The sequence below is a fragment of the Mustela erminea genome, chromosome 3 (genome assembly GCF_009829155.1).
Source record: "Mustela erminea isolate mMusErm1 chromosome 3, mMusErm1.Pri, whole genome shotgun sequence".
Lineage (NCBI taxonomy): Eukaryota > Metazoa > Chordata > Mammalia > Carnivora > Mustelidae > Mustela > Mustela erminea.
In genome coordinates this window covers 85,310,146-85,328,167 of record NC_045616.1, presented here as the reverse complement: position 1 = coordinate 85,328,167, position 18,022 = coordinate 85,310,146, and the positions used below count along the sequence as shown (strand labels likewise).

Genomic DNA, 18,022 nt, shown 5'->3' with positions numbered 1-18,022 from the left:
ACTGGCATGGGGAGTCAGAACCCAGAGGGACAAGAAGGCATCCAAGGAGGAGGGATCAGAGCCTTTGAAGGGTAAAGAAGGTGTCTAAGTGGTACAGAGAGAACCCAAATGTGAGAAGATGGGAAGACAGAACTTGGGTGGGAAGGGAGGATGCCCATGAGGAGGAGAGGCCTATTAGGAGGTATCAGAGTCCAGGTATAGGCATACCTCATTTTATTATGCTTCACTATATTGTACTTCACAGCTACTGTATTTTTTTTTTTTTTCACAAATTGAATCCTGCCACTTTTGAACAGGTAAGTCTCTTGGCACCATTTTCCCAGCAACATTTGCTCACTTTGTGTCTTTGTGTCACATTTTGGTAATTCTCACAATATTTCAAACTTTATTATTATATTTGTTATGGTGATCTATTATTAGTGGTCTTTGATATTACTCTTGTAATTGTTTTGGTGTTCCAGGACCCACAATCATATAACTGAATGGATAAATATGTGTATTTTGACTGCTCCAGACCAGCCATTTATCCATTTCTTTCCCGCTCCTCAAGCCTCCCTATTCCCCAAGACATAACAATACTGAAATTAGGCCAATTAATAACCCTACAATGGCCTCTAAATATTCAAGTGAAAAGAAGAGTAGCATGTCTTTCACTTTAAATCAAAAGCTAGAAATGATTAAGCTTCAAGAGAAAGGTATGACCAAAGCCAAGATAGGTCAAAAGCTAGGCTTCTTGCACCAAACAGGCAAGTTGTGAATGCAAAGGAAGAGTTGTTAAAGTAAATCAGAAGTGCTACCCCCATGAACATATACATGATAAGAAGGTAGAATAATTTTATTGCTGATACAGGGAAAGTTTTAGTGGTCTGGAGAGAAAATCCAGTCAGCCACAACATGCCATTAAACCAGAGCCTAACAGGGCAAGGCCCTAACTCTGTTCAGTTCTGTGGAGGCTGAGAGAGGCTGCAGAGAAAAGTTTGAAGCTAGCAGAGGTTGGTTTAGAAGTTTAAGGAAGGAAGTTGTCTCCATAACATAAAAGTACAAATGAGGCAGCAAGTGCTGATGGAGAAACTGTGGCAACTTACCAGAAAGATACAGCTAAGATAATTCGTGAAGGTGGTTATACCAAACAACAGATTTTCAGTGTAGACCAAACAGTTCTCTCTTTAAAGAAATAGCCATCTAGGACTTTGACAGCTGGAGAGGAGAAGTCAATGTGTGGCTTCAAAGCACAGGCTGACTCCTAACTGCTAATACATTTGGTGACTTTAAGGTGAAGCCAGTGCTCATTGACTGTTTCAAAAATCCTAGAGCCCTTAAGACTGATGCTAAATCTACTCTGCGTGTGCTGTATAAATTGAAAAACAAAGCCTGATTAACAACACATCTGTTTATAACATGGCTTGCTGAATATCTTAAGCCCACTGTTGAGACCTACTGCTCGGAAAAAAAGATTCCTTGCAAAGTACTTCTGCTCTCTAACAGTGCACCTGGACACCCAGGAGCTCTGATGAGGATGTGCAAGGAGATTAATGTTATTTTCACAGCATACATTAGCACAGCATACATTCTGCAGCGTATGGATCAAGGAGTCAAGGAGTCATTTTGACTTTCAAGTCTTATTCTTTAAGAAATAGATTTCATAAGGCTATAGATGCCTGAGGTAGATTCATATGGTGGGTCTGAACAAAGCAAAAGGAAAACCTACTAAAAAGGATTCACTATTCTAGATGTCATTTAGAACATTTGTGATTCACCAGGAGAGGTCAAAATATTCATAGGAGTTTGGAAAAGGTTGATTCCAATCATCATGGACGACTGTGAGGAGTTCCTGACTGCAGTGGAGGAAGTAACTACGGATATGGTAGAAATAAATAACAAGAGAATTAGAATTAGAAGTAGAGCCTGCAGATGTGACTGAATTGGTTTAATCTCATCAAAAAACTTTAATAAATGAGGAGCTATTTCTTTTTAATATATGAGAAAGCCATTCTGCAATGCTAAGTCCTCATCATTGCTTTTCTATATTTTTTAGATTTATTTATTTATGTGTGTGTGTGAGAGAGAGCATGAACAGAGGGAAGAGGCAAAGGGAGAGGGAGAAGCAGCTTCCTGCAGGGCTCGATCCCAGGACCCTGGGATCATGACCTGAGCTGAAGGCAGATGCTTAACCAACTGAGCAACCCAGGTGCCCCGAGGAGCTGCTTCTTATGGATGAGCAGAGAAAGTGGTTTCTCACATGGAATCTGCTGGTGAAAATACTTTGGAGATTGTTGAAATAACAACAAAAGATTTAGCGGTAGCTGGGTGTCTCAGTCAGTTAAACATCTGACTCCTAATTTCTCCTCATGTTATGATCTCCGAGCCCAAAGCTGGGCTCCATGCTGGGCATGGAGACTGCTTAAGATTTTCTCTCTCCCTCTCCTTCTGTACCCCCCTAAAAAATATTTAGACTATTACATAAACTTAGTTGGTAAAGCAGCAACAAGGCTTGGGACAATTGATGCCAATTTTCAAAGAAGTTCTACAGTGAGTAAAATGCTGTCAAATAGCGGCGCGTGCTACAGAGGACTCCTTTGTGCAAAGAGGAGTCCATTGATGAATTAGATTTCATTACTGTCCTATTTTAAGAAATTGCCATAGCCGCCCCAACCTTCAGCAGCCACAGCCCTGATCAGTCAGTAGCCATCAACATCCAGGCAAGACCTTCTACCAGCAAAAAGATTTTAAGTTGCTGATAGCTCAGATGATGGTTAACATTTTTTAGCAATAATTATTTTCAATTAAGGTATATACATTGCTTCTTTAGAATACTTTTTTGAAGTGGTCTGCATCCAAACCCTCAATATCTCCAAGGTATGCTTGTAGAGTGAGTAAGGTATCTCTGCAGGATCTGGTAGGAGGGGTCAGGATCCCAGCAGAGTGAGGAACATGCTCCTGTGGGTGGGGGTTTCCAGCACGGGAGTCAGAGGATGAGAAGAATATCCAGGGGAAAGGATGGTGACGACAGATTGATGATGCTGGGGAGAATTATTAAATAAATACGTTAGGACTTAATAAGAGCTAAGTTTCTCACTGTGAGAGAAGAGAGTTAGGATTATGGAGAGGGAGAAAACTCAAACCCTGTAGTGTTGGATTGGAATTGGAGTTATCTATCAGAACATAGGTAGATACATAGATAGGCAGATGATACATAGTTAGATATAAATGTCCACAGAATATTCAGGAATAGTGACACCTCAGTAGCAATGAACACACCTAGTACCCAGATCTTGGCTTCTAAATAACATTTTCCACTAGCAGGAACTAGAACTACTTAACAAAATGGTGATTCCTGCATTAGGGCATGGAAAGTACAAGAAGAGCCTAGAACATCTTGTGTCAGAAAGCAAGGATGTGTTCAAAATATAATGGGGAAATGTCAAGTGGACACAGAAGCCAGCTTAAAAAGGCTCCTGGCCAAGTCTGGGACAATGTGACGATCAACAATGGCAGGGAGGGATTATAACCCATTGACTGAATTAGGAAATTATGACTCATACCAATATAATTTCATAAATGAATATTTACATCATTTCAAATGTTCTCTCCACAAGATGTTTTTAAATTCAGAGGAGGAAAAGAGTAACTTTACAATGAAGTCAGGTAGACATTGTATTAATTAAATGATCAAAGTGAATATCATCTGCAATGGAACAAACAAATCACACTCCACTGATAGAATGCAGTAAGAACATAGCCTCACTTCTCTGATATTCTTGCCAAAATGCATAACCAGAATTTATTTATTTATTTATTTTAAAAAGATTTTATTTATTTATTTGACAGATCACAAGTAGGCAGAGAGGCCGGCAAAGAGAGAGAGAGAGAGAGGAGGAAGCAGTCTCCCTTCTGAGCAGAGAGCCTGATGCAGGGCTCAATCCCAAGACCCTGGGATCATGACCTGAGCCGAAGGCAGAGGCTTTACTCCACTGAGCCACCCAGGTGCCCCCATAACCAGAATTTAATCATCAGGACCAAATTAACATTCTACAAAATAACTGACCTATAATCTTCAGAAGCGTTGAGGTTGTGAGGGCTGAGGACCTGTTTCAAATTGAGGATACTATAAAGATGTGATGCCATGTGTGATTCTGAACTGTCTGTGGGCCACCAGGGTTTGGCTGCTCTAAGGTAGGCTCTGTTGGTTTCAGCTCCAAGCTGTGGGTTGAGTCCAGATCTGCACCCCATGTCTCTCATACTCCTGTAATCAGGAGATACCTGAGGCTCATTCTTTTCGTGGTCAAAAAGCAAGTCAAGCTCAATTGCACCATCACATTTGAAGTTTTGCTCACTTTGCATATAAAATGTCTAATTGGTTAATGCAAGTCACAAGACTGTATTAAGTCAAGGGTGGGAGGCACGTTCTGTCATACATGGAAACATGGTGAAGGTAGGGATGTGTGCTACTTCTGATGTAGGAGGGTAAAGAATTGAGACTAATAATCCAACTTACTACACTTACTGTATGCCTTCCCATGTCGAGTATGTGTTAGTGCCAACCACACCACTGAACTCCAGGAAGCTCTTTAACAGGACTGATTAATTGCTGCCTGGTGTGTTTCTATGTTGGGAGGGAGACCAAAACTACCTTGTCACTGTTCTCTACCTATGTTGTTTCCAGACACAGGTAGCCTCCCTGCTAAAATGTAAAATGTGTCAACTTTTGGAGTCATCAGTTTCATATCTCTGTCCTGGAGAAATAATCATAGATGTGGTTTAAAAAAATATATATTTAAGAAGGTTGCTTCATGTAGCATAGTTCACAAGAGTGACAAAGTGGATCTTCCCCAAGGTCTTTCAGTAGAAGAGTTAAGTAATGTATTTCCATGGTATTTAAAAAGAATGAAGAATGAAGTACAGTTATGCATTCTTATTGGTTCAGTTAGAGAAGAGGTACCACTAAGAGGTATGATGTACATATGTGTGTGTGTGATGGGTACTTGAAGAGCTGGTTAAACAGTCTTTGTAAGGTTGTTTTTTCTCATCTGAAGTGGGAGCTTGAAGTCCACAGGCCAGGCAGGTAGAGAAGAGCAATGTAAATGAGTGGGGCCAGGGGAGCAAGAACCAGCTGGAGCCCACCAAAATCCATATCAGCCTCACTGCCTCCAACTGTGAACCTTCAGGAGAAGCTCACCAGGCCCAGGAGATGGAGGAGTTGGCAGAGGACATGGGAGAAGTCAGAGCAGCTGATAAAGGGTAGATAAAGGCAACTTGTGTGCCCTGCAAAAGCACCTAGTGACCCAGCTCTCACCTTCTGAGAGTTAAAAGGAGCATAGTAGCTGCATCACATCTGCCCTCCACATCTCAGCAGAAATGTCTCCTAGCCCATTTTAACTGGAAACATACAGGGAAGGGAAATCCCGAGACTACCTGAGCCTTGCCAAATTGCTGCATTACAAAGCCACCACAGTGCTGTGAGGGAAGATTTCCAAGACCTATTGATGTGTGAAAAATGCGAGTTTCAGGGTATTACAGACATATGTTTTAAAAAATACTTCCACAAAAATTATTTCCATCTGTACACATCTAGGTATGTGCATGCATAGAGACAGATCTGAAAAGATAAACACTGGCCATGGTCACCTCTGGAAGGAGATTGGAACTGGGGTAGGAGGTGTCACAAGGACTGAGTATCTGGATTCAAGTGTATTTGGAAGCAAACAAAAAGAAAAAGAAATTCCCCTTCTGTATTAGTTTTTTCTCAAATAGGGTAGGAAGAATTGACTTCTTTATGAGGGAAGCTAATTTTTAGCTCTCTCAGAATAGGCAATGAAGTAGATCTTTCAGGACACTCCAAGGGATATGTAGACGATGGTCAAAGTGTTATTCCAGTATCCCTTTATTCTCTCTGTATTAACTGCACAGTGAGGCTTTTCCACCCTGGTTTGTTTCAGAGAAGTGGAGGGCTCAAGGTTGTAGCTCATCAGAAGTGGTGATGTGCAATCCTAGTGCCAGGACTTACTGCAGGGAGTTGAGGGGCTTCTCCCTCTGCTCTTCACTAGTGATGTGAAATAGGAAGCCACCACAGGTTTTTTTTGTTTTTTTTTAAGATTTTATTTATTTATTTGACAGAGAGAGAGAGAGAGATCACAAGTAGGCAGAGAGACAGGCAGAGAGAGGGGAAAGCAGGCTCCCTGCTGAGCAGAGAGCTCGATGCGGGGCTCAATCCCAGGACCCTGGGATCATGACCTGAGCCGAAGGCAGAGGCTTTAACCCACCAAGCTACCCACGCGCCCCAAGCCACCACGGTTTTTGAAAAGAGATCTCCCCAGAGAACATCGGTAGTGTTACGGGTTCTACCTAGGGAACTTCTGAGAGTCCTCTTTTTGTAGACTGTGCCCACAGAGCTCTGTAGGCTTTACTGAAGAACAGTAGTCTGAACTACTTTTCAAAAGAGAGGAACAAATAGATGGTGAGTGTCAAGAGTGTCTAGTCCACTGAAAGTGACTCTGAGCAGGGGACCTCCAGACCATGTCCCAAGCCCGGAGCAGAGCTTCCCTTATGGGACTACCTCCATCTCCTGTATTTTGGAAAGCCTTCAAGTGCTCTCTCCCAGAAAAAGTATCTCTCTTCTGTTTTTTCAGTTGAAATCCCAACCATGCTTTAGCTCTTTGTGGGGAGGAAGTTTGTCATCAGCCAAAAGGAGTTTGAGTTCTCCTTCCATCACCCTCATTTCCCTTTAGGGCAGGACTTGCTGCCACCTGTGGGGCTGTCAGCAAGCAGTGTCCAGCTGTCAGTTCCCTCAAAGTCCATCTCAGCTGCCAGGACCTATTCCACTCAAGGTTGTGCCCTTGTCAGGGCATCCACATCTGGTGGCCTGGTGAGGCGAGGGTGTAAAGGCACTGCCATTGCTGCTTGACAAGGACAGCTCTGGTACAACATTTGCTCCACAGCTCCCCTCTGGGTTGGCCAGGTGTTTGAAGGTTCTGCGTGCAACTTGAGTTTTCCCTCTGCCCAGTTCTGCTTATGCCTTCTTTCTTTCACAGGCATTGAGCTCTCAGAAACACTTGTACCCCAAACTTGTTATCAGGGTGTGCTTGTGGAGAACCCAGCCTATGATAGTTGGTTCAGGGAATGGCCATGAAAGCAAGCATTAAGGTAGGGTTTGGAGCTGGATCACTTATCCCAAGACTGACCATAGGTTGGGGTGGAGCATGGGGATGAGGTGGTGGCCCAACCGTTAATTCATCTGTTGGTGAAGTGGGGAGGATGTACTGGTAAACATGGGAGATGTTTGAGATGAGTGGAGTTAATAGAACTGTGTGGATAAATGTATGGTATGGTTTTACTAAGCCCTACTAGTGGTCTCCAGAAAGATATCAACTACTATGTATCAGTAACAGGAGATTGGAAGGCTAGTGTGAAAGCCAGGAGGCTTCTTCTTTACATTGAAAAAAGTGCCAATCTCTTTTAGCCGAGGGCACATCTCAAGCTAAGCATTTATGTTATGTGAGTGTCAAGACCTTGTGGGAAAAAGCTAGGACCCTGACATGTGGGATGGAGAAACTTACGTGGCTTCCCCAGCATATTGTAAATTCGCAGATTCCGCTGAGCCTTCCAAGCACGTGGAAGTGGCCCAGCCCTGCTAGTATGACCTAGGGTTCTCCTGTTCTAGACAACAGTGCAAGGACCTCTCTCCCTAAGGCAACACATACCTCCGGGATCAGACTTTACTTTCCCTTACATGGCTTGAAATTAGGGTTAAGTCACAAGACAACCCAGCTGGTGATGTGATAGAACTTATAGGAAAGAAAAGGAACCATCCCACAGAAGGCCACATAATAAATGGAGCCCTGACCAAGATCCAGCTTACAGTAAGTCTGCCTGGGTGCCCCCACTGCCAATGGGCATTTCCCCACATCATCACCCCACCACCCTGTCTTCTTGATTCATAATTTCTTGAGAATAGGACCAGTGTCTTTGAATGCCCCATTACTGCCTGGCTTGATGCCTAGCATTCATCATGGAATAGGTACTTGGTTACTATCCATTGAGCTGAAGCTTTTCTTGACCACTCAAGAAAACTGGGTGGGAATCTTATCTCTTCTGGATGCTCAGAGCTTCTAACATTTATTCTGCACTTTTGGAGTTTTCACCTATATTATCCCTACTATTTTAAAAACTTTTAATTTTGCAATTGTAGACTTAGAAGAAGTTGCAAAAGTAGTACAGAGTGGTCCTGCTGATTCCTTTTATCCTTCACCCAATTTCCCCCATGGTAACATTTTACATAACTAGACAAACCAGTAAGTAGACATTGCTACTTTATTAGAGTTCAGAACTTGTTTGGATTTTATGAGTTTGTTTGTTTGTTTGTTTGTTTATTTATTTATTTATTTGACAGAGAGAGGTCACAAGCAGGCAGAGAGGCAGGCAGAGAGAGAGGAGGAAGGAAGCTCCCCGCTGAGCAGAGAGCCCGATGCAGGGATGGATCCCAGGACCCTGAGATCATGACCGGAACTGAAGGCAGAGGCTTTAATCAACTGAGCCACCCAGGTGCCCCTGATTTTACCAGTTTTTACATGTACTTTTGTATGTGTGTGTAGTTGTATTAAATTTTTGTCACCTATAGAGAGATGTGTGACTACCACCACAATCAGGATACAGACTCTACTGTCACCCCGAAGGAGCTCCCACAGCTGCTCCTTCATGGTCATCTCCTATCCTCCTCTCTAATCCCTGGTGACCACTGATGTGTTCTCCATCTCTGTAATCTTGTCACATGAACATAAGTTTTCATTTCTTTAGTAAATTCTCAGGAGTTTGATTGCTGAGTCATGTGGTTAGTGTGTCTGACTTTATCAGAAACTTCTAAACTGTTTTCCAGAATCGTTAGGCGTTTCCATTTTTACTACTAGTGCTTGAGAGCTCCTCATCCTTGCAGCACTTGGTCAAGTCTGTATTTAGCTGTTCTAATAGGTATGTAGGAGTGTCTAATAGGAATGTCACTGTGGAGTTTTTCAAACTTTTTTATTTTTTGAGAGAGAGTATGTGGCTGGGAGGGGTGGAAGTAGGGCGGGGGAGGGGCAGAAGGAGAGAGAGAAAGAGAATCTTTTTTTTTTTTTTTAAATTTTATTTATTTGACAGAGATCACAAGTAGGCAGAGAGGTAGGCAGAGAGGCAGGCAGAGAGGGGGGAAGCAGGCTCCCACTGAGCAGAAAGCCTGATGTGGGGCTCGATCCCAGAACCCTGAGATCATGACCTGAGCCAAAGGCAGAGGCTTAACCCACTGAGCCACCCAGGTGCCCCGAGAAAGAGAATCTTAAGCAGGCACTTTGCCCAGAACAGAACTGACCTGAGCCGAAACGAAGAGTCGGATGTTAAACTGAGTGAGCCAACCAGGAGTCTCTATGTTTTAAATTTAGATCTCTGATTTGTTTTGAAAAAAAAGTTTTAAGGGACAAGATTTAGCTTGAGTTTTGTTCTTTTTGCTTATTAATGTTTTAAGCAGTCGCTTTAAGACCATTTGTTGAACACTCTAATATATTGATTACTTTTTTCCACATAACCATCTTTTTTTTATTATTATTAAAGATTTTTATTTATTTGACAGACAGATCACAAGTAGGCAGAGAGGCAGGCAGAGAGAGAGAGAGAGAGGAGGAGGAGGAGGCAGGCTCCCTGCCGAGTAGAGAGCCCAATGTGAGGCTTGATCCCAGGGTCCTGGGACCTGAGCCGAAGGCAGAGGCTTTAACCACTGAGCCACCCAGGCGCCCCCACATAACCATAACCATCTTTTTACCACCTAAATAGTAAGACCAAAAATAGGGACCACATCTTTGCCTCTTGGCATCTTTCTGTGAACTTAGTATTTCATTCATTCAACACATATTAATTTTTTAAAGAAGACTTTATTTATTTATTTGAGGTGTGGGCAGGGGTAGAGGGAGAGGAGAAGAGAAAATCTCAAGCAGATTTCCCACTGAGTGTGGAGTCCGATATGGGGCTCAATCTCACCACCTTGAGATCATGACCTGAGCTGAAACCAAGAGTCGGATAATTAACCTATTGAGCCACCCACGTGCCCCACAAATATTAATTGAATACACAGTATGTGCTGGAAATTAAGCTATATGCTTAGAATACGTCTGTTGTCATAGAGCTCATAGCCTAGTGGAGGAGACAGACAATACATAATCAAAAAATCCCCAGCTAACATTATGATGAAGTGCTCTGAGGGGGAAAAAACCTTACAGAGATGAAGAACAATGAGGAAAGAAGGCTGCCCACATGGTTAGGGAGGTGCACTCAGAAGAAAATTACATCCAAGCTAAGACCTTACGATCTGTGATATTGTGAATGTGGTGAAGCAAGAGGGGTGGGGAGAAGCCCTAACTCTATTGTTCCAGCCATCTGCCCGTCTCCACACCAGCCAAATCTCATAGAGAAAAAGGCACTTGGAAATACTTATCATTTTATATCCTAAAATTAAAAATGAGCCCAGGACAACCTTCTTCTTTGGGAGCTTTGTACTCTATCATTCAATAAACCTTGTTTGCTGCCTGCCAAAAAGAAAAAAAAAAGAAAAAAGAAAATCCCATCTTAGGAGGAGGTTGCAGGGGCATCCCCAGTGTCAGCCTCCGTCATGATTGATTGCCTGCAGCCCAGCATGGTTTTGTGGTTCCCCTTAGATTTGGGGCATTCATCAAACAAGCTGCCAGCTGCCTGCCTGCAATGTGGGCAAGGTTCTATAGGACAGGTGCCTTGCTGGGAGCTGGGTGGGCTGATAGGTCAACACAGCTGATCTGTGAGCCTTCTCGTTGGCTACCTGGAGCACTTCTCCGGGCCAGGGAGGGAAACCCAAACCACCAACCTTTAAACTACTCCTGCTGGAAAAAGGAGGAGACAGGCAGGATTTCACAACAGGGCTCTCAGCAGGCTTCCAAGGTGTCCACCCTCTCTAGGCTCTGCCTTCAGCACCTAGATGTCCAGAAGCCTGGTGGCACTTAGTACATGCCTGGCATATAGGGACGATCTTCCACTTTTCCAGGGTGTTTTCAGCCTATGTATGTTTTGGAGGGTGCAGTAGTTTGGGGAGTAAGCATCGAGCAGGTTCTTTTTCTATTATTGGTGTCAGCCAGTAAGTACTTTTATTTTTTATTTTTTTAATTTTTTTAGAACCTTTTTTAAAGTTTGCTCCATGTTCAATGTGGAGCCCAGCGACCCCAAGATCAAGGCCTGAGTCGGACGCTTAATAGACAAGCACTCCTTGCCGGTAAGAACTTTTAAGCAGAGACAAAAATTGTTGCTTTTAATATGAGAAGGCAATCATATCTTTACTGGAGGACCTCACAGGGCCTCCCATTGCTGGTGAGGAGAAAGCAGTGGGGTCCAAATGCCTTGATCCTGGCACTTTGGGAAGGTGGCCTATATGCTCTGGAACTGGGGGGTCCTGTTGTAGCTCTGTGGTCTCTGATGATTTAACCCCATGATTGCCTTGGTTACATAGGCTGAATCTCAGTGAGCCCAGTTACTCATTACCTCTCCCTGGATTTGGTCTGACATGAGTGGGCAGCCTTGTCTCCTGGCAGTTTGCCACTCAGTTTCACCTTCCTGGGGGTGTGTCCCCTAGCTCCTGAACACAGTCTGGGGTGGGGGTCAGTCTCTTCTTATACTTAACACTTCCCTCAGACCTGACATTTGTTCCCTAATACCTTCCCGTTTTGTCTGGCCCTAAAGTCAGGCCCTTTTCTTCCTTGGAAACCAGAGGCACTAGGATCTTGAGAATGGCCAGGGACTGGGGTATGGCCTACAGATTACCCACTGTGTTCATGATACAACATCTGCCCATTTCCTTATAACACCTCACTGCAGGGACTCTGGTCATGAGTGTCCTGCGCTGGTGTACCTCCTGAAAGCCTAGGTAATACCCCAAGCCTTAAATAAGCTCAAGAGAATTGGTTTTAGGTGTGCATGGGTGCCTCAGTCTGTTAAGCATCTGACTCTTGATTTCGACTCAGGTTATGATCTCAGAGTCATGAGATGGAGTCCTGTGTTGGGCTTTGTCCTGGTTGCCAAGGCTCCTTAAGATTCCCTCTCTCCCTCTGTCCCCCTCCCCACCATTGCTCCTGTGTGCACTCTCTCTAAAAAGAGAGAGAGAGAATTGGTTTTAGCACCAGACAATCTAGGTTCTAATGCTGAAGCCTTGTGACCTTGGAGAAGTCACATGGCATTGTTGAGGTTTAGTCTTCTCTGTGTAAGGGGAACAATAACACTACCCCCACAAAGGACTATTTTAGAGATTAGATAAGGCAATTTATCTTACATGCTTAGCACAGTGCTTAATACATACTCATTAATGCTCATTAAATGGTAGCCATCATCTTTGTCATTCCTTTCAAAATGAGCTCATCTTGTATTCTCTCCCTTCAGATTGATCTTCCTGCTCAGTGACAGGTAGTGTAACTAGCTGGCTAAGATATTGCCAGTAACAACAGCAAATCCCTATATAGCACTTCCTTTTGGTCAGACACTGTTTTAGGCTCTTGGTATTTCACTTAATTCTTCTTATACCTCAAAAAAGATAAGTACTGCTATTATGTATAGGAACGTGTGGCACAGAGAGGTCAAGTGAGTTGCCTGAGGATACACAGCTAGTGAATGGCAAATCCAGGATTCAGACCGGGGAATCTGGCTCCCAGTTACAGTCTTACTGACCTGACATACTTGATTTGCTTCCCCCAGAAAACACAGGATACTGGATGGAGCCGCCTCAGACATGCAAGGAATGATGGTCAGTCTGGGTTGTTAGTGCTTTTCCTGTCTCCCCAGGCAGGCAGCCACCATCTCTGCTTAGTGTGTGGTGTGCCTGTAGCAGCTCACTGTTTGCAAAGCATTTTGGGATTTGCAAGGCATTTTCATACACCTGCAAATTATCTGCCTCTTCTCGCAATCAGGTGGGGCAAGCAGGAGAAAATAATTGTTATTTCTATTTTACAAGGCTCAAAAAGGTGAAGCAGCTTGTCCAAGGTCACCCAGCTAACACCAAATTACAGGTCTTCAGTCTCTGGATATAGATTCTTTCTCCTATATTATTCTGCCTTTTGTTGCTGCCATGAATGCATTCCCACTGCTGAAAACCAGGATATAACAATAAAATCCTGGAACTAGAAGGTCTCTTAGAGCCATGCAGTTTATGTTTGGATATGTTTAAACATCTCCAGTTATGGGAAACTCACTACCTGTAAGAGTTACCTGCATTCTGATGGTATATAGGGAGGGGGTGGCCAGGGCCTGACTGGCCTTGGAGATGTGTATCCCACAAGTCAGGCCATGGGGTTGAACCTCTCTGAGGAACGTCCCTGTAGCCAGGCTCATGAGGCTCTGTGTCCTGCCCCAGAGCCCTCTCAGTCCTTCCTCTCTAAAACCACATTCTCCTCCCTCGGAAGGGAGCCCTTTCTGCACGGACTGGTTAAGGTTTATTAGCCCTTAAAATTCCTTCGAGATGAGTTGGTATTTATTTCTCTGCAAAGCTTATGTAACTGTAAGAGGATACTGGCGCTGCCAAAGCTGTCTGTGGTTTGGATGGGGCTTGCAGCGCAGTTTTTTTCTGGGAGCTAAATATTATCATGAATGATCTCATACTATCATTTTCTTTGGAAGCGAGTTGTGCTTGTCCCAGTGATACCTGGAGCTACCTCCTAAGCCCCTGCTGTTCTGCTTCAGCTCATCCTGCGGGTAGGGTAAAGGGGACAGGGAGAGCACAAATTAGTTTCTTGAGGCAACTTGGCCACTTAGCTGCTTCAAGGAGGCCCAGATCTGGGTGGCCCATAGCGATTGGGCTGCTGGGAGATGATGGGGAAGGCCAGCCTTCCAGCCACTGTTGTTCCAGTCTGAGCTTTTATAAGGAGGCAAACTGGGAACTTGGAACAGGAGTGGGATTGGGAGGGTCTGACTGATGGGAAATCACCAGCCAGTGCTGAAGAACTGTCAGAGCTGGCCTTGTATTGGGAGCCTCCAGCTGCTAAATAAGAAGTGCCATTTATGGAGCACTTACTGCATACCAGACACCAAGTTAAGCACATGGGGGCAGGTAAGACCATAGGTTGGAGGGCAGATTGTACTGAGAAGGGCTGGGTCTTGTCCCAGCTCTACCACTTAGTGACTGGGTGACATTGGGCTGTGGTGTAACCTGCCTGCCCTCATCTCTGAAAATGGGGGTGATAATAGCCCTCCTGATAAGGTTGTTAGGAAGATTAAATAGGATAATGCCGACAAGTTCTTAGCACAATGCTTGGCACTAGGAAAGAGTTCAAAAAATGTTAGCAGTTATCATCATCATCATCTCATCTAATCCTCATAATAGGTCTACGGGGTGAGGACACGATTTTGTTTTGTGAGGGAAGAAATGAGGCTTAGACAAGTCATGTAGTTAATGAGTCACAAGGCTGTTTCCTGGGCCTGGAGTCCTGCTGTTTCCTGGGCCTGGAGTTGGGGGAGGTGGAGTTTACTGCATTGATTCCTTCCTTAGGAAACTTGGAAGCTGTCATGCGCAGGGCTAGAGAAGGGGAAGAGCTGGATTCCCTGGCCTTGGAGCTCTGCCCTGGAGAAGCAGATGTTTCTTGACAAAGACTTGGAGGATCCCACTAGCTTGTGAGCTCCAAGTGGGCCAAGGGATGGTATTGGTCTGGTCCACTGTATTCCACTTTGGAGTACTGTGCCTGGCATATGGCTAGCACACAGAATCCTTGACTGATCAACTTAAACCTGCAGTGATCCTTCGGGTGCCATCATTTTAACAAGTGAAGCCTGGCTTCTGTCTGTTATCAGTAACTTCTTTGACCTCAGTCATATGATAGACATGGCTGCCACTGGACTACATCCCCCTGGGAACAAAACCCTGGGGCGCTTAAGGGGAAAGGAGGAATCTCTGTGGCAGTCACTGTCACCATCAGACCACTGGGGCTTGAGAGAGACCACAAGAGGGAAGGCTTGTTGGGGGCTTTCAAAGCCTTGGTCATGTGTCTTGAATTTAGTGGGCAAATACTTAACAAACCACTTCTGGACGGTAGCAGTGTGCTTGGGGACAGCAGATGCAGCCTGAGTAGATAGATATGTTCCCTGCACTCAGGAAAGCCCAACCTGGTGGGCTAAGGATGGCAGAGTAAATCAAATGAGTAATTGTTAAGTATAAATTTTGATAATTGCTGTGAGTGCTCTGAGTAGAGATGAATAATAACGAGGAGGTGGAATTCCTATTTTAGAGTAGTCAAGGCAGGTGTCATGGAAAAGGCGGTATTTGAGCTCCTTCGAAAACATTGTATCACTTCAAATTGGACTCAGTCATCCCTCCTGATGGTCAAGGGAGAGTTTGAGGCTCTGAGGCCCAAAGCTGGTGCCAGAGCCTGAGTGAAGCCACACAAAGGCATTTCTGAAGACAAGTGCCTGACCAGAATCTCTAGTAAACGTTCTGTCTCACCCAGGAGGCTGGGAATAATTAACAGTGAAGGGGCAAAGAGAGGAGCTTAATTAAAGAAGCAGATGGCTCTAGCCAGTCAGGTTAGGGGTGCCATACATTCCTGTTCCTGGAGGGCATACATGAGACTTTTTACAGGAGTTTTCCATGTTTATCCACTAGGTTTGGGATCTCCTTAAATTTTCTAGGGTGTCTGCAGCAAAGCAGGAGGCTGTGAAATTTTGTTTTGCTTTTTTTGCAAAGTATTTTCAACCAGTAGTGGTCACTCTTGGTCATCATGTCCCACACCTTGCAGGTCCTGTGGGTTCCAACTTTAAATTTTGTTTTGAATTCAAGTGCATCCTCTTCCCTCTAGCTCTGATCCCGGGCCCTACTGCCCATGCTCATTTCCGGGGTGCTTTTAGAGATGTTGACCTTTCAGTGCTTATTGTAATTTGGAACCAAATAATAAAAACCCTTTTCTGGGGCACCTGGGGGTCTCAGTCGGTTAAGTGTCTGACTATTAAATTTGATTCAGGTCCTGATCTTGGGGTTATAAGATTGGGCCTTGAGTCAGGCTCTGTGCTCAGCAGGAAGTCTGCTTCTCTCCCTCTCTCTCTTCCCCCCATCCCCTCCCTCACCAATAAATAAATAGGTCTGAAAAATACATGCACATGTGCACACGTGCACATGCATGTGTACACACACACACACACACACACACTAAAAAACCGTTTCTGGGCCTGGGGGTGCCCTGTGACCCTGCCTCTTCTCCCATCTTCATCTTCATCTTGTACCCTGCGCCTCACCCCACATTCAGGGCCCGAGCTAGACTATTCTTTCCCCAGGATACTGGATCAGGTCTGAGCTGCAGTGTCACATCTCTGCTGCCTACATGCAGCAGAGATGATGGTTAACATCCAGGCTTCAGTGCTTAGTAGTGGGAGGCAAGGGGCTCTGTCAGGCTCAGTTTCCTCCGAATATGGGGCATAGGGAACCCTAACTTAGGCTGGAGACATTTAGTAAATGTTCAGATCCCTTTCTTAGGCTTCACCTAGAGTATATCCCCTTAGTATACTTTATATTTTCCAGGGCATTTTCCCGTTCATTACCTTATTTAAAGCTATTGAAACACTGGCACTAGGCAGGCGAATATTGTAATCTCCTTATCAACCAGGAAGTGGCCTCAGAGGGATTAAAGCCCCTCAAAGTCACATAGGGAATGGGCAGAGAGAGTGGGACAGTGATGACAGTTGTACTTGACCTTCTTCTGAGAACGGACAGTGCAGAGGAACTGGATAAAGACCCTGAGACCCAAAGTCAGCTGGCATCTAACGGGGCAGTGGTAGGGGGAAGAACTCTGCTTTCCAGGCAGCCCCCACCTCTGCTGCCTGGCAACAGGAAAATACTCATAGTCCCACTCCTCCCAAAGCTGGGGTTCTCATGCTCATTGTTTTCACAACCTTAACCCAGTCTCAGTTCTCCTCCTAACCACTTCTCCACCCTTCCCTTTCCAATTTACAGCCAGCCTAGGATGAGACCCAGAATGCCCCCACCCAATGGTTGTGTGTGAGCTTAGGCCAAGGGTGGGATTTGACTGTAGGTGGGTGGGAGTCACCGAGAAGCTTAAGCTCCTCTAAACCGCTTTTCCATGGGCTCCACATTCCTTGGGCTGGGGTGCATTTCTGAAGCGAGCCTGGTTCATTACCTCCGTTCTTCCAGTTGAGGAGCCAAAGGAAGAAGGTCTTGAGGTCTTTAACTTGCAGAATTTACATTCTTAGAATGAAGACATTGCCCAATTAAGGAGCAGCAATACTGACATATACCAGCTGGTTGCATGGGTGCCAACTTCTTGGGGTTGGGGTGGTTATGGTGAGAAGGTTGAGGGGGAGTGTAGATGAGGGGAATGGAGGCTCCTCAAAAAGTCAAAAGGTCTGTATAGTAGACCTACGTGGGAATAAGCTGTCTGAACCCCAGCTCTGCAGTTTACTAATTTGACCATATGAAGGGGCTTAAGATTTGAACCATTATTTTCTCATCTATATAAAAGGGATTAGACTTCCTTTATTAAGCAGATATTTTCCATCTACCTACTGTGTGCTTGACCATTTGCACTGAACAAGATAGGAAATAAGATCTTTGCTCTCATGGTGCTTGGGGTGGGCGTGGATGAATGAGAGATACATCATCAGTAAACAGAATAATTTTGGCTAAGTATCTGGTCCAAAGCCAAAAGCAGTTGGAAAGACAGGCAGACGAAGCAGGCCTCTCCAAGGAAGGAGGTGGTGATATTTGACTCAAGACCTGGAGGCAGAAAGTCCGTTCTACATAGAAACGGAGGAAGAACATCCCTGGCAGAGAGAACAGCAGGTGCAAAGGCCTTGAGGTGGGAAAGTCTTGTTGTGCTTGAGGAACAGGCAATGGCCACAGAATGTAAATGTGGTGAGCCAGAGGGAGAGTGGTTTGAGTTGAGATGAGGGGAGTAGTTAGGAGACAGATCTTGAAGGGCTTTTGAGGTCATGATAGAGTTTGAAAGCCTTTGGAGGGTTTTAACTAAAAATTAAGCAGAGGAATGGCCTGATTTGA

General features: G+C 44.7%; 1 pseudogene; it reads left to right on the top strand.

The window, feature by feature from the left end:
• The first annotated feature begins 607 nt into the window (after positions 1-607).
• LOC116585619 lies at positions 608-2,783 on the top strand (annotated as a pseudogene).
• Positions 2,784-18,022: the final 15,239 nt, after the last annotated feature.